The sequence below is a fragment of the Dermacentor andersoni genome, chromosome 11 (genome assembly GCF_023375885.2).
Source record: "Dermacentor andersoni chromosome 11, qqDerAnde1_hic_scaffold, whole genome shotgun sequence".
NCBI classification, from domain to species: Eukaryota; Metazoa; Arthropoda; class Arachnida; order Ixodida; family Ixodidae; genus Dermacentor; species Dermacentor andersoni.
The window spans coordinates 23,303,780-23,325,840 of record NC_092824.1 but is presented as its reverse complement, the minus strand read 5'-3'; the positions used below and the strand labels follow the sequence as shown (position 1 = coordinate 23,325,840).

The following is a 22,061-nucleotide window of genomic DNA, read 5'->3' as shown; positions in this document are numbered from 1 at the left end:
GGAAGGCTGCGCGCCAGCTGTGTGGTTTTCTTCGAAGAACGAAACCCATTCTTCGCTATCCTCTAGCCATGATTTAAATAAATTTGCATGCGTTCTGCATTGAATAAGATAGCGAGATATCCTTCGTTGAAGAAATAGTAGTAAGGATATTTATAGCAGTTCTTAATAGTGAAGTTGAGGGAAGTGCCACCCTAATATTCTTTAGTCTTGCTGGTAACGTTCGCAATAGTTTTAGTGCCCTTCACTGCACAAACTAAAGTGTTAAAATTAGTACACATTGGCTCAGTTGAGGCCGCTCAAGACTGTGCCCCGAAAAACGTGATGGTCATAGTGGAATAACAGCAGCACGAGTCGGCTTAGCTGTTACATGTAACTAATGATCAAATAAAACATTGCTGCCGCTAATTAACGGACTTTAATGATGATGCTTTGCTGCAATCCCCTGAAAAATGCCTGCGAATAAAATTCTTACAGTGGTTATCTTGAGCTCTGTGGTTGGTTTCGTTAAAGAATGCACCCATTCTTCACTGTACCAGTCACCCTAGCTTTACCTGTCAGCTTGGCCGGTACATGTTATTAATGATGTATTATAACTTTGCGTCGTCTATATAACAGACTTTAATGATGATGCGGTATTGGCATCCTCTATGATACGGCGTGGAGACAGCCACCTAGCCTGCTTGACCTGATCAGGTGTACTGTACGTGCTTTAATTCCAGTGTTTCTGTATAAATCTCGAAAATACTTTGTTTTTTTTCTGAAAGCTTCTCGCAGTAGTGGCTTGTGAAGATGTCGGAGTTTTATAGGTCTGTAAAACTCATTCAGCAACGCTCCCCCACATGCTATGGGAGTGCAAACGTCAATACCCAGACCTTAATCCCCGTGACCCTATCGTCGAGGTTGTAAGCCGCCCTGCTCAGCTCCCATTTCCACCGCCAACTCTGGGCTACCCAGCAGGCCTACGAAGCGGCGAAGAGGCAGGACCTCGACGTCCCATCGTGGGAGGCCAAGGCCCTGCCGACTAAGCTGCTGGTTCTCATTGAAGTTCACTCCCTCTCTCTGAAAACTTCTGTATCTGCGTTGCATCGCTGCGTAGACTTGTAACGAATCAGGTCGTATCTATTTTTTTTCCTGCTTTTCTTACACCAATACTCTTTACGTCGCTTGCTCGTCGCGATTGCTGAGTGGTTGATCGTTCAAGCCACTTTAAATTCAAGCGTTTTGGAAGGTTTGTTATCTGCGGGTCTCACTGAATTCGTTCGCATATTATTAGGAGGTGCCAAGTGGTTTCTGACATTATGCTGCAGCATTAACATGCCTTATATTGTTGCGAATATTTGCTCCGGTATGTTTTTGTTCCTAGGCAACCAGCTCGAGCCTAATATATAGGAAGCCACTCCCCTTTGTGTTTTTCAACCGCTCTTTCTTCCAAATTTAATTCTTCCAGTTCTGGTAAATGTCCCTGGCGTTTTTTTTTTCATTCTTTACAGCCAGTTCGGTGTCTCTGCTTCTCTCTTTAGCTGCCGTGGTTGATTAGTGGCCACGGTGTTGAGCTGCTAGGCGTCAGGTCGCGGGTACAGGTGTACTGTACGTGCTATAATTGCAGTGTTTCTATATAAATCTCGATAATCCTTTTTTTATCGAAGGTTCTCTATCTGCCTTGTATCACTACGTAGACTTGCAATGAATCGGATCGGAGCAAGTTTTTTTTCTGCTTTTCATGCACAAATACTCTTAACGCCTCTAGCTTGTCCCGACTATTGAGCGGTTGATGCTTTCAGCCATAATAAATTGAAGCGCTTTTGGAAAGTTTATGTTACCGCCTGGTCTCACTGGGTAAAGCCTTTCGGATGCCATTTGGAGGTGCCAGGCGGTCTCCGAAATTATGCTGCAGCATTCATATGCCTCATCTTGTTGCGAATAGGCAACCAGCTCGAGCCTCAAATATAGCAAGCCGTTACCCTTTCTGTTATCCAACAGGTTTTTCTTCCAAATTTCATTCTTCCCGTTCCTGTAAATGTCCCTGGTCTTTCTTTTCATTCTTTACAGCCAATTCGGTTTCTCTTTCTCTCTTGAGTGGCTACGGTGTTGAGCTACTAGGTGTCTGGTCGCGGGATTGAATCCCGGCCACGGCTGCCGTATTTTGATGGAGCCGAAATGCAACAACACCCGTGTATTTAGATTCAGGTGCACGTTAAGGAAATACAGGTGGTCTCAATTTCCAGAGTCCCTCATTACGGAGTGTCTCATAATCAGATAGTGGTTTTGGCACGTAAATCTTCATTGTTATATTTTTAAGTGTTTGTCTTTCTTTCTTATGACTCCCGCTCGTCTGTTTACACTTTAAATTACCCATTACTTCGTCGCCAACTTTCTCAACCTGTTTCTCCATTCTGTCTCCACGCATTTTTGGGCACAGATAGTGGCGCATACTTTTACAGTGAACTCCGCGGACGCGCAGAAGCGAGCGCGATCTGGAGGCGTTGTGATTGGTCCGCCTATTGGGAAAGGGAACAGCCAGGCTGCAGCCGCGGTCAGGGAACTGGCCGAGGTGGGCAAATAAAAAAGCTTTGCATTAAAAAAGATAAGTAGGTAAGAATCCGAAAATGACCTTAGTGACGCAATTTACCTTCCCCCGCCCCGTTTTAAAGCGCACGCTCATAGCATCCATCCATCCATCCATCCATCCATCCATCCATCCATCCATCCATCCATCCATCCATCCATCCATCCATCCACCCAACCACCCACCCACCCACCCACCCACCCATCCATCCATCCATCCATCCATCCATCCATCCATCCATCCATCCATCCATCCATCCATCCATCCATCCATCCATCCATCCATCCATCCACCCATCCATCCATCCATCCATCCATCCATCCATCCATCCATCCATCCATCCATCCATCCATCCATCCATCTAACCATATTAAACGTGCAGAGGCACGTCCGAGTATTTCTGAAAGAAAGAAATACCGCGAGAGAGTTTAGAATTTTTTCAACAAAAAGAGAGAGTTTGACCTGAGTCAATATTCTTTAGCCTTCTGCTCTGCTCAAAGGCGAGGGAACCAGAGAAAAGAACAAAAAGGGTATAAGTAATGATGATGACAATACGTACAGTAAGGTGCGATCATGCGAGTATATAAGTTCGTGTCCATAGGGCCCTTTGAGATTCCAATATATGCTGTGTTAATAAAAAATTATAAAACAGCCCTGATGGCTCGTAAAACGTGACCGTAAACGGTAGGCATTGGCGTCGCCAATGCCTGCCGTTCCCGGTCACATTATATATATATATATATATGGGAAGGCAATGTATATATTTGCACCGAATAGCAGTAAAATTGAACGGGTTTATCTAACCCTAGTGCGCTATCAGGAAAGTAGAGGAATTAAATCCATGGTTCGACCGAAAACTGTCTGGTCGGGAAAACTCATGGCCGCAAATATCTAGCGCAAAGCAATCGTTGCAATCAAAAGAAAAAAAGCCGCAGTTTTGACCGGAAGGACAAGCATCGACTGCGATAGCAAATTATTGGACAGCTATATGAAGTAAAAATTTTCGCTTTAGCGGCCGTAAAAACTTGTAAACATAGGCACACTACCTGAAATACCAAAGAAGGTGACACGCACGCGCGAGCAGACATGGACACATCTCACTCGATGACCACGGAAACTCGTTGTTAAAGCGCTCGCTTGAGGAAACGCGGCAGCTGCGGCGAGAGAAGTGACAAGTGACCCACAAAGCTACGAGCCACCGATGGACCTAGACTCTGCCTCCTAGAGTGGTGTTCCCCTAGGGAGATGCCGCTCTAGATACGGCCTGCGACCGCGTGAAGCCGCCACATGCGCGGTTGCACCCGGAGTAGAACGCTTCCTACGTTGCGCCCACCTCCTTCTCCCTCACTTTCCTCCAGTGCATCGCAACTATGGGTTAATCGCAACATTGGGTGCCTCGCGCACAACGGCAGCTGCCCGCTTTCGTCGGTTGTTTCGCGAGCGAGATTGACCCGCGATCGTCTGCACCTCTCGCACGTTTTCACTCGAACATACAGCGTAGGGCGAGGTGCGACGGTATTATCTCCTTGGACTTGCTACGGAACCTCACGGTGACGCCGACGGCTGAAATGCGTTTGGAGTGTTCGTATGATTCCAGCGCAATAAAAGACGTTTCAGCGCCACTGTGGGAGCCTCGTTTACAATGAAGGGAATGAAGTGAAGTTTAATTATATATGCTTCACAATGTGACGTGAGCATCGGGTCTATGTCGGGATCAGATTGCCTGAGTGGCGATTGAGCATCTATGGCCTCCTCTGGAAATGAAGGAATTCCAGGTAAAGCCTTGCCGTCTCATTCTTTTCTTTGGAAATTATTTTCCCGCTATCCCTGTCGATGCCATGGTGCGTGGACACTGCGTGTTCAACTAACGCATTTGTTGCCATATGCTTGATGCTGAAATCATAGTTGTGCTGTTATTAATCTTTCTCGAAAGCGCCCGTTTCACATATGGCCACGTGTTCACAACCAGCGCGCGCAAGGAATCCTGTACAACACACCCGGGAGCTTCTCTTCCGCGAGCTTGTGTCTGACAGTTAACCATTGCGGGTCTGAGCTTGCGTGTAGTGCAACTGAACAGTGTAAATGTAAGTAGCAAACGTAGTGCGACTTAACGCACCTTCCTCTGTATTTCAAATCAAGTTGGTATATATTTAGGCTTATAAAAATCAATATAGCGCGCCAATCTGTTAATATAGAAGTGGATTAGGGTGAACACATGCCATGATATACAATATTTTCATAGGTTTAACCACTGGGCGTATGCCTGTTTATGACGAATCCTGCACAATGGTTATCTGCAATCGGGATACAAGAGGTGCAGATTACTTAAACATCATAACAATTCTCCTCTCGACACGCATTATACATCACCTTCGTCATCGCAAAATCACTGCGACGTCTCGCTCTCTGCATCGGCCTTATTCGCTGTTTGAATTTCGGCATTGCTTGGGAGCGGTGTGGTGCATAAACACAGAAATTGCTAGAGAATAATGCGGTAACCTCTGCGGCGGATAAGCATAAATACTGCATAAAAAAACATGTTGCAGAAGACGAAGGAAAACAAAAGTTTACGCATCGCGGTTAGTTAAGAAGTATTTAGTACCCGCTTTCAAAATGCTTCCTTTCACTTTTATTCGATCATGTGTGTTGTACTTGCATATTCATTATGTGACAAAAGGTGCAGTTTGTACACGAGGTCTCTTCGCCTTTCATAAGCCACCACTGCGTGCTACGTTCGAGCAATGCGAAATATGGGCATACAGGTCGTGATGAAAATTTGGTGGGATCTGCGAACACGCGCCAAACTGCGCTTTATCGCCTTTTGATAAGGCCAGAGCTACGTGTTGTCAAGCACGCACGCTATAAAGGATGCGCATGCGCAGTGCCATGTCTCGACACCAGGTGATGGTTTGGGAAGAGGGTTTAGTAATGCGCCATGGCACGCCCTCGCAGATTGCATGAAGTATGACCGCCCCTGCGCTGTCCTGTCCTGGGAAATAACCGGTTGCACTTACCGTACGGGACGGGCGACCATGGCTGGGAAAGAAATAGCTGGACCCCACATTACGATGTCGAGTGGCAGTTGCAGCACGGACCAGGGTACAAGCAGTGCAGCCACTGAACTAAACCATGGCAGGTGAGCTTCCATTGAACATTTACATCGAATAGTGTCAAACCTAGAGAAGTTGTTACACGCAGATTGCCAAACATCTAGCTTCTTTTACGGTAAACATTTGTAGCCGAGCTCTCATGGGTTTTGCTGAACGTGGCTGCTGCTGCTGTCTTGGTGAATACGGCTCACAAAAGAGACATTTGCAACGTGGAATTGGCTTGCACGTTGCCCTAGCACATCGGCAGTTATACCGGAGCTAGCGCCTAAGAAATTACTTAGTCAACGAACACGCCCTACCTAATATCCTCTACGGATCAAGCGCAGGCTCTTGATTCTTATTCTTATGATGAAACGAAGCTTTCTAGGTTTTAGGGTTTCGTGTACTTAGCCGGTGAATTTGACAGGTATGGTTAACCACTCCTGCACTTACGCCAAAAGTAAACCTACACTTAATTTAAGGTTTGCGAGTTTACGCGCCGAAAGCACGATGTGATTATTAGGCTCGTCGTAGTGGGCGGCTTGGGATCACTTTCGACAACAAGGGGTTCTGAACGTGAACCCTACGGACCGCGGGTTTTATCAGGCCCCAATCGAAATGCGGCCGGAGCAGCCGGTTTTTGATCACGCACCCTCTGGCTTAGCAGCGCAGCACCAAATTCACGAAGCCGCCAAGAGGAGAAATATTAACTTTGTCTGATCGCGGAATAGTCGTGCAGTGAACTTGGCCAATCTCGGTTACAATGTAATCAACGTGTTGTGTGGTTGGGGGTGCCGTGTTTTTCTGATTTTGTCGAGCAGGTGCATAATTGTAGCGCTGCTACAAGCTTTGCAGAAAATGTCTTATAGCCCCGCCGTGAAAGCTTACCTTCATATAGGCTTCAAAAAGGGCGCTCGTTCTCCATGCATGTTTGTCTAAGTAGAAAAGAGGCCCAGTTGTTATTTCCCACCTCATACATGCGCACCCACGCGAGCTGACAAAATGTTCGCGCCCATAAGCGTCAATTTGCCTACGCTGATCTGGGTGCGACGTTAGATAGAAATTTATCTGAATTGGAGAAATGTTCTCAGTTCAAGGTTATTTGATTACATAAAGCGGCAAGATGGCCGTTCTAATATGTGATGACACATCACAAGTTGCACTGCATTCGACGTATGCAGCGTCAAATTTGCGGTAAAAACGCACTGCTGTTCCATTTACTTTTCTTAGGAAGATTCTTAGTCGATGAAGCACAAACATAACTGGGACGAAAATGTATTTCATCGGCAATCTCGCGGATCAATATATTGATCTGGTGACAACCTAAAAGTTCGTTCGAAGTGGATTCGCCTTGATAACGCACCGGATGCAATTTTTGCATTGCAATATGTGCCGTCAAATATTAATTAATACTTATAACTTTTTGTTAAATTGTCATACATACATTTTGATTGCTTCTGCAGAGACTAAGAAAGGCCAAGGAAAGACGGGGAGGTTAATCAGATTATATTCGGTCGGCTACCCTGTGTCGGGGGAGCGGCATATGGATGCCAAAGTGAGAGCGAGAAAAAGAAAGACACACACACATACGACAGAGGATTGTTTCTTTAACCACAGTAACACTGTTTGAGAAGGCGTTTCTAATGTTACGCCGTGTCACCGTCCAATCCTACGTCACACAGTGTACAGTCACAATTTGTCGCAAAGTCCCGCGTATTTTAAGCAACTCAGCAGCGCCTTTATGGCGGATCGCAATGATCTTGCCTTAGGCCAATTTCCAAAGATGTCTTCTATTAGTGGCCTCTTGTCGCGTTGGTGTAGGTTGGCTTAGGGGGCTGACTTTGGGGGGTCGAAACGGGGGCAGTTCCAAAGGTGTGCGATTGTGCCATTGCTCCCACTGAAGTCACAAAGTGGGCTGTTGGCCATCGCCTTAAGGAAGGAGTACGCCTTTCAATATGCTACTCCAAGCCATAGGCGGATTTGAAGGGTGCAGTTACGTGGTGGAAGGTCGTGCGCAATACGGAGCCGAAAATTAGGGTACAGGTATGAAGGCGTGCCCTTGAGAATTCCAATGAATTGCATTGAGCTATTGTTAATTCACGCGCAAGTGCGGAACGTTTCTTCGCTGCATCGGCTCTCGATGTCGGCTCGTGAAATTGACGCTTGCGTCTTGGAGTAAACCAGCTCAATGATAAAGCTATGCTATGTGATATAAGTGATTGTTTTAAAACTCATTCATTAAAAGAAAGACACGGTAAATGGGGGGGGGGCTTAGCAATATTAAGAAGCGCAGTTCGTGATCGTTGCACTTCTTACCTGTCTTTTTCTGAGCGTGCGGCAAACATGTTCCCGATAATTTCAAGCATAGCTTGGTTTGTGTACGAGTAGGCAGTGGGCGAAAGATTTCTTCTTCTATATAAGCACAAATCAATTATAACTATTTAAGCTCTGCAAGAACAATGTCTGTGCAGTTTTCTTGGGCACGGAAGTAAAAGGTGACAGGGTGTGGCTTGTTCGATTGCTAAAGTTTCCTTAAAAGGGCAGCATCCACACATTTACTACGCCACATGATGTTTATGGTTCAGCTACACTCGTGAAACAAACGCTAAAGGTAAGATTTGATGTCTAATGTATGACGCCCATCGATAATATTTGCTTGTAAGTGGTACTGATATGACATTTCTGAGTATTTATTTCTTGCACTAAATCAAAATTCTGTATCTCTAAGTCCCAATAAAAATGATTACAAGCCTGTTCTCTAAGATTTCCGAGAATGTTTCTGAACGTTTCCATCTCTAGGACCTGAAAAGCAACAAAATGAATCGTCTAAAATATCTTGTCACTGTCTCGTTAGAGGTCTAAGTGTGTACGGCGCTTCTGTTTTATACGCTTTGCTTCAGAACGATCTTTTTTTAACCTTATATATACAGGGGACTAAAAATATTGGAAGCACAGATGTACACTACGGTTCGCTTTTGCGTTCGGTCACTAAGCTCGAGGATGAGGGATCCAATACCTTCAGCGGTGACTTCTTTTCGACGGAGGCCCAATGGAAAAACACTCCTGTAATCAGTACACGTTCAAAAACTCCAGGTTGTCAAAATTAATCCGAAGCCCCCCACTACGGCGTGGCCCATAATCGCATCGTCGTTTTGGCTCGTAAACCCCTCAGACATTTAATAAATGCAGACGCGAGAAGACTGCAACAGCTGTCGTTTCTTACGCGCGTGGTTTCTTGGTCATCAGAAGCAAAGTCTCAATTTCTTAGCAATAACTCGAGACCATGTCTTCCGGCTTAATGCAGTGGATGGATTTTTCTCGTGATTCTCGTGATCATGGAGCCAGCGGCAAGAAATGTCATTGTCACTAGCAGCGCAAATGCTTTGATTGAACCGATTATTTATTGCTTTAACGAATTAGCGAAGCAAAAAAAAAAAAAAAAAAAACACATTACCTGTCTCCCGACGTCTGCCATTGCCGGTACATTTTTCTTGAAAATCGCACTGATCTTGAGCACGATATATTTCCAGAATTTTTGCACGGCTTCCGAAAAACACCGTATATACATTTTCTCCGCGTTGACTTTAGTGGCTCCTCTTTTGCCGGGAGAGCACAATGCTGATATATTCCGGGAAAAGGAAAATGGTAGAAAGTGCTTTACGTATACTCCCCCTTCGCAGGTACAGAAACATGGGAAAGCACTGCATTGAAAAGCACACACTATTTATTGCTACTTTATGCCTTTTTCGGGCGATGTTTTCCGCCCCACTAAGAACTTAAGGGTATCGCTCACCGGAAGGCGCGCCGGTATGCATGGGGACTTTCTGCAGTGTTATCATTGACTCTGCGTAGATTGTTTCACCTTGTGTTTGTGTGTGTATATATATATATATATATATATATATATATATATGTATATATGTGTGTGTGTGTGTGTGTGTATTTGTATGTATATATACACACGCCTTGTGTAATTTGATTACATCCGTGCCACGAATTCTGGAAGGCACGCCAGCACCAACGATTTTAGTGCACTCTTCCATGAGTCATGCACCTGCATAAATAGCCGACGCGCTTGACCATGACATCAGATTTCGACGATATGTGCGTGTTCGCGCCTCTAACTTATTGTGGGCGCAGGATCACATCATAAAGACTCAGTCGTGAGGCTTGGTCGATGTGCGCTCGGGCCTCTTCAATCACCGTCAAGGAAAACAACGATAAGCTAAATTACGGAGCCTTGCAATTTCTGCTGTCGTGTAGCACACGCAATGAAAGGCTTACAGCCATATCCCTGGCTTCCTTTCGCCTGGTTGCTTTTTAGCATCGTTCAAAACGGCTCGATGGCTCCTAGCGAGAACGCGCTTATGAAGCATTCTCTATTCTTAAATTTCGGTGAACAAGGCGATGGTTCCTTGGCGCCAAACCCATCATCGAAAAGCATCGGCACTCTCAAATAAAAGTGTCCGTTGCAAAAGCGGTAGCACTCGAGAACAGTAGGGTTTCCTACAAACAACTCCACGATCTCAAACTTCGGCTCTTTACTGTAAAGTTTTACAAATAAGGTGCCCTCCCGACCTGTTCTCACGCAGAGTTCCCGAAGAAACCAGGGAAGCAGCGTGGCACCAGCGAGAGAACCAGGCTGCCGACAGAATCCAAGTGTGCCGTGTTTGCCGCTTCGCTTTCACCGACAGGGAAGCCTTCCAAAAGCACGCCGCTGACCACTTGCTTGGGAAAAACAAGAACTGTCCCGAGTGCGGTAAATTGTTTATGGCGTCGTGGCTCCTCACGAGGCATTTACTTTCGCACGGCGAACCAACCTTTGAGTGCGGCTTGTGCGGCCAAAAATTTTATAGAAAAGATGGCCTCAAGAACCACATGCTTGTATGGCACGTCGGTTCACAGGACTGAGAAGGCGTCGAAGGGTCTTCTTAGCACGGCAGCACGCGCCACGAAATTGGTCGAGCAGGTAGTGAAGCACCGTCGCACGTGACGGTGGCATCGGCATCGCTACAGCCAGATGTTCGCCCTGGAAGAGTGACTTCCCTGGATGTCACCCTGGCGCCAAGATACATCGTGTGCTTTCGCAGAAGAACTTGCGGTCTGGGCCTCAGCTGTTCTAGTTCTGCGGTAACTTCCTGACAAACAAAACTGGGCTAATCTTATTCCTTCTGACTAGGGCTGAACAATGCCTGCGAATAAAGTTCTTACATTGGTTATCTCGAGAAATAGTGTGCGTCAGCTCTGAGGTTTTCTTCGAAGAACGCACCCGTTCTTCGCACTCCTCTAGCCGTGGTTAAATAATTTTTGTCTCTTGGATTGAACAAAACAAGGAGCTAACTTTCTTGGAAAAAAATAGTAGTAAGGATATTTACAGTAGCGTTCTTAATAGGGAAGTTGAGTAAAGTGCCGTCCTAATATAGTCGAGCCTTGCTGGTAACGTTATCAATAGTTCTAGTGCCCTGCATTGGGTGCAATCAAAACTCTTAAAATTGGTACGCATTTGTTCAATGGTGGAAGCTCAAGACTGTGCCCGGAAAAACGCGATGGTGATAGCGGAAATAAAGCTGCACCAGTCGGCTTAGCTGGTGCATGGAAACATTGCTGCGGCTAATGATTGGACTTTAATGATGATGCTTTTCTGCTATTCTCTGAAAAATGCCTGCGAATAAATTTGTTACACTGGTTATGTTGAGCTCTGCGGTTGGTTTCTTTGAAGAATGAACCCGTTCTTCGATTTAGCAGTCGCACCAGCTTTACCAGTCGGCTTGGCTGGGGCGTGTTATTAATGATGACTTATAACTTTGCTTCGTCTATATAATGGACTTTAATGATGATGCGGTGTTGGCATCCCCTATAAAACTGCGTGGAGACAGTCGCCTAGCCTGCTTGATCTGATCAGGTGTATTGTACGTGCTTTAATTCCAGTGTTTCTATATAAATCTCCCTAATCCTTTTTTTATCGGACGTTCTCTATCTGCCTTGTATTGTTACGTAGACTTGCAATGAATCGGTCGTATCAAGTTTTTTTCCTGCTTTTCATGCACAAATACTCCTAACGTCTCTTGCTTATCGCGACTGTTGAGCGGTTGATGATTCCAGCCATTTTAAATTGAAGCACTTTTGGAAGGTTTATGTTACCGCCTGGTCTCGCTGTGTAAAGCCTTTCGGATGCCATTAGGAAGTGCCGAGTGGTCTCTGAAATTATGCTGCAGCATTCACATGCCTCACCTTGTTGCGAATAGGCAACCAGCACGAGCCTGAAACATGGCAAGCCGTTACCCTTTCTGTTATCCAACAATTTTTTCTTCCAAATTTCATTCTTTCCGTTCCTATAAATGTCCATGGTCTTTGTTTTCATTCTTTACAGCCAGTTCGGTGTCTCTTTCTCTCTTGAGTGGCTACGGTGTTGAGCTGCTAGGCGCCAGGTCGCGTGATCGAATCCCGGCCATGGCGGCCGTATTTTGATGGAGGCGAAACGCGACAACACCCGTGTACTTAGATTTAGGTTCACGTCAAGGAAACCCAGGTGGTCTCAATTTCCAGGGTCCCTCATTACGGCGTGCCTCATAATCAGATAGTTGTTATGGCACGTAAAACCCCAAAATCTTTCTTTATGTTTCTTTCCTTTCTCATGACTCCCGCTTGTCTTAGTTTTAATCGCCCGTTACTTGGTTGCCAACTATCTTAACCTCTATCTGCATTCAGTGTCCATGTGTTTTTGAGTACAGATAGTTGTGCATACTTTTACAGTGCACTCCGTGGTTGCGCTGATTCGAGCGCCATCCCGAGGTTTTGTGATTGATGCGCCTATTGGGAAAGAGAGCAGCCAGTCTGCAGCCGCGGTCACGAAAGCGGGCGAGCTTGGCAAAGAAAAAAGCTTCGCATAACAAAACTGAAATTCTGAATAATCCTTTTCTGAGTGTAAGTGTGCGAGCTACACCTTTATTCACAATTAAGAGTGCATTCTATTTTTAATATGTATAAATTATTTTCTACTGCACACTGCTCTGCTGAGGAGCGCCGCAACCATGGTTGCAGACATCACATCTCAATCAAGCATAAAAGGAAGCTCAAGCAAAATCTCCTGCGTATGTAGATTAAAGAGTATTTTGCGTTTCACTCGGACCGGTTTATTTGAGGCTTACATTAGGTCATTGGAAACATCTTCTGGTGATGGTGACCATGTGTAGGGCATTAATGTCGCAATAGCCAGATGTGGCCAAAGAACGCAAGCAGAAATGCTAGTTTTTTGGAGCACGCCTAGTTATCCTGCGTCACAAAATGATAGAAACTCACCACGTCGAAGCGACGTGTATGCAGTGAAGGTGCATTTATATGCTGCAACAAAACGAAATGCCTCCATTGCTGCTGGTACCTCTACTATATAAAATGCATTTTCTTAATCTATGACAGCCATATAGAGCGCCTACTTGTACTCCGCAGATTTCTCGATGACCTGATTAATGAGAGAGATATGATGCATTGTAGAATGTCCCTTCGGGAAGCAAGCCGGTTCTCTTGGTTGATTGAAGTAAAGTGCTGCAACGATTCTGTTAGACATTACATTGGTGAATATTTTCCGCAATACTGAAAGCTAGGTAATGGGCATATAATTCTTCAATTATTTTAACTCTTGCCCTTTAGTATAATATCAGCATTTTTGGAGCTCTGTGGTGTATACACCAGAAGGTTTGAGACATTGCGTATAAAGAGCCGTATATCTTTTCAAGCGCTTTATTTCCTACAGTTTTGGATAAATCGACTGTTATTCAATGTTCACCTTCCACTGCGGGACATGTCTTGCAAAGCTTTTCTAGCTTCATCGACAGTTGTTGCAGGAGCCTCTCTATGGTTTTTATCATTACCTTCAATTAAAGATTCGTGTTGCTCTGGGTACTGTAAAGGTTAGTATACAATTTTTCTGCTGCTCTTACTATGTCATCGAAATTGTTGATGAGAAAACCCTTGTCGTCTTTCACTGCATGCATCTTGCCCTGTCCTATGACGTGTTTTATTCTCAATTATATCGTATTGCAGCTAATTTTATAAAGCTTGCGAATTCTTTCCCACTGCAGAATTTCGAATACCGCTGACTTTCTCATCATTGATCAGCTTCGACAGTCAGGTACATTTTAGATGATCTATGGACCTCAGCCCCTGTCAAGCTCCGTCGTTAGTTCCTTAATATATATATATATATATATATATATATATATATATATATATATATATATATATATATATGTATGTATATATATATGGGAAGGTCATGTTTATATTTCCAACAAACAGCAGCACCAGTGAATGGGTTTATTTAACCCAAGTGCGCTATCCAGAAATTAGAGGATTGAAATCCATGGTGCGACCGAAAACTGTCTGGTCGGGAAAACTCATGGCTGGTAATATCTCGTGCTAAGCAATCGTTGAAATAATAATAAAAAAAATCAGCAGTTGTGACGGAAAGGTCAAGCATCCATTGCGAGAGCAAATAAGTGGACGGCTATACGAAGTAAGGATCTTAGTTTCAACGGCCGTAAGAACTTGTACGCATAGGCACACTAACCTGGCACGTAGGATTTTTTTTTCCTAGGTGGGGGCAACCCAAGGTAACTTCTCTATGCTTATGTGGGGGAGGGTGCTTTTACTAGTACAAATGTTAATAATGCCCGGCATTCGCCATAAATACGCGTAAACCCGCAAAAGGGAATTGAAATAACGTGTATCCCACAGGTACGCCTGTGAGATACACCTCTTCATTACTTGGCAAACAAAGAACCACATCAGATGGACACCCTCAAGAAAGATGCGTAGTAAGAACCTTGACGAAAACAAGTTAACCAGCGAAAATACAAAATAAAGATTTCTAGTAGCGTTTTTTGAATGAGCTCTGGAAGAATTATAGAGATTTGCATATTTGCGGAGCAATCACAGTTCTTTTGCATCCTTCGTTTACTGCTCTACCTAGTAGCAAAACCAACTCGTGTTGTTATTTGGGAAGTTGCGTCACGATGCGTGGTCAGCAATCCCGTGCAACTGCGTAGAGCGCTGAACGCTGCGGTTCTAGACGTACTGCGCCCACCGCGGAAGGTTAGAACCCCCCCCCCCCCCCCCCCCGTTTTTCACAGCAGCGAAGTGGCTACGTCAGGCGGCTCAATTGATAACTGGAGAAGGGTCATTCAAAACACACGGAATTATTCTCCACTTCCGGCGGTGTTTTATTTGCTTCCTTTTCAAATAAAAACTTCTTCATCTATAAATATTTTCGCAAGCAATCTTCGTTTTGCCTCCCTGTTTGGCTGTTGCCTTGGCTTTCTCCCTTAGTAGATCGCTTAATTTCTCATCTCCTTGCGACTCTTTGTCTCCAGTTGCCAATTTTGCACGAAAAGTGCTGTACAATTAAGGAAAAACCAGACAAAGTAAGGGAAGACAGTCATATTGCCTATGAGTTGAACGGTTATTGCAGGGTCGGATGATGGACGATCTTTCGCAATATCTTATTTTCCACCTTATCTAAACCCTGTCGCGGATATATTGTTCCCAGGATCTGCAAGCGTCACGGTGAGCCGTCACCCGACGAAATAATGAAGCAAAAGGAAAACTTAAACGCAACTGGCGTTTTCTCCGGCCACAACTCGTTCTACTAGCATACGGACCAGCTGACTATGAACAGAGTCCCTTTCCTGTCCCCTAGATCAGCCTAAACAAAGAAGGTGGAACTAAAGAGACTACAGCGATGCGCGTAATCGTTGAATCGATGCTGACATAAAAATTGTGTTGGGCGCTGTAAATAAAATAAAATATTATAATTAGAACATGAAACTACGCCCTGCTTGCTGCAATGGATGGTGGCAACTGAACTCGTCTTGAGATAGTCGCGCGGGCACCGAATCGATCAGAAAACTGGCCTCTACACCCCAGGAGATGCCGATAACTACCGCCCTCCAAAAACAGTGAGAAGCTTGACAAGCGTTCCACTAGGTGAAGATGGAATGGCTGCGAAAGCTGCCGACAATCAAAGCTCTCAAACGAAAAGCAAAGTGTTTTACCTCCGCTACGGGTCGGCCTGAAGATAGTGCAATATAGAGCCGACCCGCCACGGAGGCGAAGCAGGCGTTAAGCACCCCTCATACGTGGCCGCTCCAGAAGTTAGTGGAACACTGGGCCGATCCTGCGTTAAGCACCCCGCATACGTGAGCCAATCCCGAAAGTAGTGCAATGCCGTGCCGACCCGCGGCAAAGGTGAAGCAGGCGTCAATCATTCCTCATACAAGGCCGATCCCGAAGATAGTGCAACTGCGGGCCCACCAGCGGTGGAGGTGAAGCAGGCGTTAAGCGCTCCCCATACGTGGATGCATCCAAAAGGTAGGGAAATGCGCGGTCGATACGCGGTGGAAGTGAAGCAGGCGCTGAGCACTCCCCATACGTGGTCCCATCCCGAAGATTCTGAAAGGCGCGTTGTAGGTTCCCGAGTCCACAGGGGTATGTGCCATTGATTTTGGACCCTTTATGGACTATCACCAGGATTGGCCCACATGATGGTTTTTTCTGTTAACGGACGCCGAAAAAAAACTGCGGAAGTTAGTCACACACTGCTTTTTTTGTAAAGGGCAGCAAAATGTTGTTGACCGCCGCGTAGATTGATTTGTCGGCGCTTTAGGAATATGTTTGAGGAGTGGTGACGTGGGGCGGATAAAGGGGTAGGGGGCTATGCCGCTTCATTACGGGGGGGGGGGGGGGCACGGCCCCCCGCCCTTGGTACGTGCCTGACACTAACTACATTACCAAATGTTTCACGCACCCGCGTGCAAACATGAACACATCTCACTCGATGACCGCGAAAACTCGCTGGTAAAACGCTGGCTTCAGGAAACCCGGCAGCAGCCATGAGTGAAGTGACATTTGTGCTGTCTATGGCTTCAACGAAAAGTGAGCTCCGAAAACACACAGCACCCACAAAGCTACGAGCCACAGACGCACCTAGACTCTGCCCCCTAGAGTGGTGTCCCCCTAGGGAGATACCACTCTACATACGACCTGCGACCGCGTGAAGCCGCCACATGCGCAGTTGCAGCCGGAATAGAACGCCTCCCACGTTGCGCCCACTTCTCTCTCCCTCCCTTTCCTCCAGTGCCTCGCAACTATGGGTGCCTCGCGCACGACGGCAGCTGCCCGCTTTCGTCTGTTCATTCGCGGGCGAGGTTCACACGTGACCGTCTCCTCCTCTCGTAGGCTTTAACTCGGAGCTACAGCGTAGGGCGCGTGGCGACGGTATTATCTCCCTGGGAGTTTCTACGGAACCTCACGGGGACGGCGACGCCGACGGCGGAAATGCGCTTGGAGTGTCCATATAATCGCCATCGCGATAAAGGATGTTTTGGTCTCCCGACGGGAGCCTCGTTCACAATGAAGGGAATGATGCGTAGTTTGGTTATGTACGCTTCATAATGTGTCGTAAGCATTGGGTGCATATCGGGGACAGATTGCCTGAGTGGCGATTGAGTGTGTCTGCCGTCGTCTGGACATGAAACAAATTCCAGACAAAGCCTTGCGGTCTTGTTCTTTTCTTTTGAAATTATTTTCGTGCTATCCCAGTGGGTGCCACGGCCCGTGGATACTGAGTTTTCAACCAACACATTTCTTGCCATATGCTTGATGCTGACATCATAGTTCTGCTGTTCCATTTTTTTTCGAAATTGCCCGTTTCACTTTTGTACACATGTGCAGGATTCCTTGCGCTGTTTGTGAACAACACAGCCGGGAACCTCTCTTACGCGAGCTTGTCTTTGACCCTCAACCATTGCGTGTCTTAGCTTGCGTGTAGCGCAACTGCACAGTGCAAATTTAAGTAGCAGGCGTAGTGCGACTTAACGCACCTGCTTCTGTATTTCAAATCAAATTAGTTGATATTTAGGCTCACATGCTTCTATATAAGGCACACATTTGTTAATAAAGAAGTGCATTAGAGTGAACAGAATCATTGATATATATAAATTGCGCAGGTTTAGCTACTGGGTGAATGCCTGCTTATGGCTGTATAGCCTCCGGTATTTGACCACGCAACTTCTGGCTTAGCAGGGCATCAACGAATTCACGACGCCGCCACGACGAGCAATATTAACCTTGTCAGATAGCGGGAAAGGCGTGTCGTAAACTTGGCCAATCTCAGTTACAACGTAATCTACGTGTTGTGTGGTTGGGGTGTCCGTGTCTTTCTGATTTTGTGAAGCAGGTGCATAATTGTTGCGTTGCTAGAAGCTTTGCAGATGTCTTATAGCCCCGCCATGAAATCTAACCTTCGTAGAGGCTTGAAAAAGCTTGCGGGTGCTCTATGCATTTTTGTTTCAATAGAAAAAGGCCCAGTCATTATTTTCCACCTGATACATGCACTTGCACGTGGGCCGACAAGATGTTTGCGCTCATAAGCGTCAATTTGCTTACGCTCTTCTGGGTGCGACGTTCGCTAGAAGTTTATCTGGATTGGAAGAATGGCTCTCAGTTCCAGGTTTTTTGATTACATAAAGCACGAAGACGGCCGTTCTAATATTTGATGACACATCACACAGTACACTGCAATTGAGGTATACGGTATCAAAGATGTGGTAAGAACGCACTGCTGTCCCGTTTACCTTTCCGAGGAAGATTGTTGTTATTCAATAAAACACACACGTAACTGGTACGAAAATGCATTTCATCGCCAATTTCGCAAATCATTATCTCGGACCTGGTGGCAGTCTGAGAATTTGCTCGAAGTTGATACGCCTTGACGACTCGCTGGATAGAATTCGTGCATTGCAATATGTGGCGTCAAGTATTTAAGAAGGTAATTAGAACTTTCTTCTAATAAATCACATCTATATTTTGATTCCTAGTGCAAGTGACGTTTGCTTCTGGATGTAACCCAGCTTAATGAATAAACCAATGCTTTGTGACATAAGTGATTCTTTTTTAAAATTAGGTGATTTAGAAGAAGACAGGCGGCACATGGCAGGCTTAGAAATCTTTAGAACAGCAGTTTGCGATCGTTGCACTTTTACCGGTCTTCATCTGAGCGTGCGGCAAAATTGTTCCGGATAATTTCTAGCATAGATTAGTCTTTCAATGACTACGCAACGGGCGAAACATTTCCGCCTGCATATAAATACAAGCCAAGTTTGTCTGTTTAAGCTTTGCAAGCAGAACGCCTGTGCAGTTTGAATGATCACCGAAGTGAAAGGTAATGTCAAAGCTGTGGCTTGTTGGATTGTTACAGTCTGCTTAAAAAGGGCACCATCGACACATCTAGTGCCCCATGTTGCGTTTCTGGTTTAGCTGCATCCGCGAAGGAAACAAAGGCTAACTTTATGATTTGGTGAAGAATGTATGATGCCCGTCGTTAATATTTGCTAAAGGTGTAGTGACATGACATTTTTAGTGTGTATTTATTGCGCTGAATGAAAATGCTAGACCTCTAAATCCTAAATTAATTGGTGACAAGGCTATTTTCGAGAGCTAAGACAAGACTGTCTTCAAAGGTTTCAAGCTCTAGGACTTTCAAAGCAAGAAAACGGATTGTCGAAAACACCTTGTCAGTATCTCGTTAAAGGTCTAGACATGCACGGCGCTGGTGTTCCAGACGTTTTGCTTCAAAACAACTTTTTCTTCAACCTCATATGTACAGGGATGTGGAAATGTCGGAAACACAGATGTCTCCTACTCTTTTCTGATGCGTTCCGCCGCTTATATCGAGGACGGGGGATCGAATACTTTCAGCGACGGCCACTTTTTGACGGAGGCGTAACGGAAAAAGGCCCGTGCACTGTGTAGAGGGTCAAGAACTCCAGGTTGTCAAAATTAATCCGGAGTTCCCCAAAAAGGCGTGGCCCATAATCATATCTCCATTTAGCACGGAAACACGACAGAATTTATTAAACGCAGACGCGAGAAGACGGAAACAGCTGACATTTCATGCGCATGTACTTTCTTGTTCATCAGGAGCAAAGTTTTGGTTTCCTTGAAGAAACGTGGCAGTATCTCGTGCGGCATGATGTAGGCGACGGATTTGTCTTGTGAGTTTACGCTGAGAAGAGATCACACCGCCAGTTGCTGAAAATTTCACTGTCAGTAGCTCTATAACCACCCGGATTAAACCTATTTATTATTTACCTTATTATTTAAACCTCTTATTTAATGTGGAACGTATACCCTGCTTCCCGACATCTGTGTTGCCGGTACATCGGTTTCTCAAAAATTGTGCTCATCTTGAGCACGTTATATGCCCAGCAGTTTTCGCCAGACTTCCAATAAACACAGCGTATGCATTTCCTCCGTGTTGGCTTTAGTGGCCGTTCTTTTGCGGGGAGAGGGCAAAACTGAGATATTGATGGGAAAGGAAAGCTGTAGAACTCGCTCAACGTATAGTCTCAAATCGCAGGTACAGAAAGATGATGTAGCACAGTAATGAAACGCACGCCCTGTTTATCGCTAGTTTATTCCCTTGCCGGGCGACGCTATCCACCCCACAACCACTCAAGGCTGTCGCTCACCGGAAAGCGCGCCGGCATGCTTGGTGACTTTCTCCAATATTATCGTTTACTCTCTGTAGATTGTTTGTCTCTCTCTCTCTCTCTCTATATATATATATATATATATATATATATATAGTAGGCAAAGAGGGATTCTTCAGGCTACCTTTCAAACGTAAAGAACTTGAGTGGTGCTACAAGGTAAACAGAACAAGTATTTAATTTCGACAGTTTCGATCGGTGGACCGATCTTCATCAGGGTTTACAAGAAAAAAATTTTTGTAAACCCTGATGAAGATCGGTCCACCGATCGAAACTGTCGAAATTAAATACTTGTTCTGTTTACCTTGTAGCACCACTCAAGTTCTATATATATATATGTATATATATATATATATATATATATATATATATATATATATATATATATATATATATATATATATATATATATATATATATATATACACACACACCTTGTGTATTCTGATTGCATGCGTGACATGAATTCTGGAAGGCACGCGAGCACCAACGATTTAGGTGCAGCCTTCCATGAGTCATGCACGTGGATAAAAAGCCGACGCGCTTGACCATGACACCAGATTTCGGCGATTTATGCGTGTTCGCGTCCTTAACTTATTACTGTGCGCACAGCTTCACATCATAGAGAGAGAGAGAAAATAATGCAGAGAAAGGCAGGGAGGTTAACCAGAGGTAGTTCCGGTTGGCTACCCTGCGCAGGGGGAAGGGTTAAGAGGGATAAAAAGAGAAACAGAGTGGAAGGGGGAGATAGAAAGAAAGGAAGACAAGCACGAACAAAGCGCTACACTACAGAACGGTAGGGGGCGGCATTCTTAGAGTCTATCGTGAAGCCCCGTAGACCGCAAGAACGTTAATAGCGCGAGTAAGGCCTTCAACGCGGATGTTCTTTCGGAGCATTGGCCTAAAGCTTTTAGTTCTGAAAGTGGACGATTGTCCAGCTGGTCCAGTACCCTGCACATCACTTGTCTCTCAGCACTGTATCGCGGGCAGACACAGATAATGTGTGCGAGCGTCTCGTCGATGTTACATGTGTCGCACGTGGGGCTGTTGGCCATTCCTATGAGGAAAGCATAGGCGTTTGTAAAGGCAACGCCTAGCCACAGACGGTAAAGCATGGTCTGTTCACGTCGTGGTAATCCAGGCGGGAGGTGCATCCGTATGTCCGGAGACAACGAACGCAACCGACACATGGTGAAAACATTTGAGTCCCACAGGGGCAAAGTACACTCACGGGACATCAATCGCAGCCCAGCCGCAGCGTCTGTTCGCGAAAGCGGAATGAAGACTCGTTGACCACTTTCATGTGCCGATCGGGCGGCTTCGTCGGCTTGGTCATTCCCGCTGATGTTACAATGTCCTGGAAGCCACTGAAAGATTATGTTGTGTCCCTTATCATAGCTTTGATGATATATGTGCCGAATTTCTGAGGCCAGTTGTTCATTGGGTCCGTGGCGCATTGGGCTTCGTATGCACTGAAGGGCTGCCTTGGAGTCACTGAAGACTGTCCATTGTTGCGGTGGTTTCTGCTTAATGAAATCAAGTGCAGCACGGAGCGCCGCGAGTTCTGCACCCGTCGATGTGGTCACACATGAAGTTCTTAATTTGATTTCCTCAGATTGTGCCGGGATGATGACTGCAGCAGCAGCGCTGTTGAGTTTTACTGAGCCATCTGTGTATACATGTTTCCGGAATCTGTGCACGTTGTGAATGTGCTCCAAAGTTGCTTGCTTCAAAGCTTGCAATGGCGCTCCAGCTTTCTTTCTGACACCTGGAATTGTCAGTTGCACTTGCGGCCGGTGCAGACACCACAATGGATCTGACAATCGTGAAGCGGGCGTAAATTCTGAGGGCAAGTACGAC

At 45.6% G+C, this 22,061-nt stretch overlaps 1 long non-coding RNA gene across 1 annotated transcript; it reads left to right on the top strand.

Annotated features, from left to right (window-relative positions):
- The first annotated feature begins 5,427 nt into the window (after positions 1-5,427).
- LOC126517748 (uncharacterized) lies at positions 5,428-11,350 on the top strand. Its single transcript, XR_011890902.1, has 2 exons — positions 5,428-5,702; positions 10,248-11,350. It is a non-coding gene; the product is annotated as an uncharacterized lncRNA (long non-coding RNA).
- Positions 11,351-22,061: the final 10,711 nt, after the last annotated feature.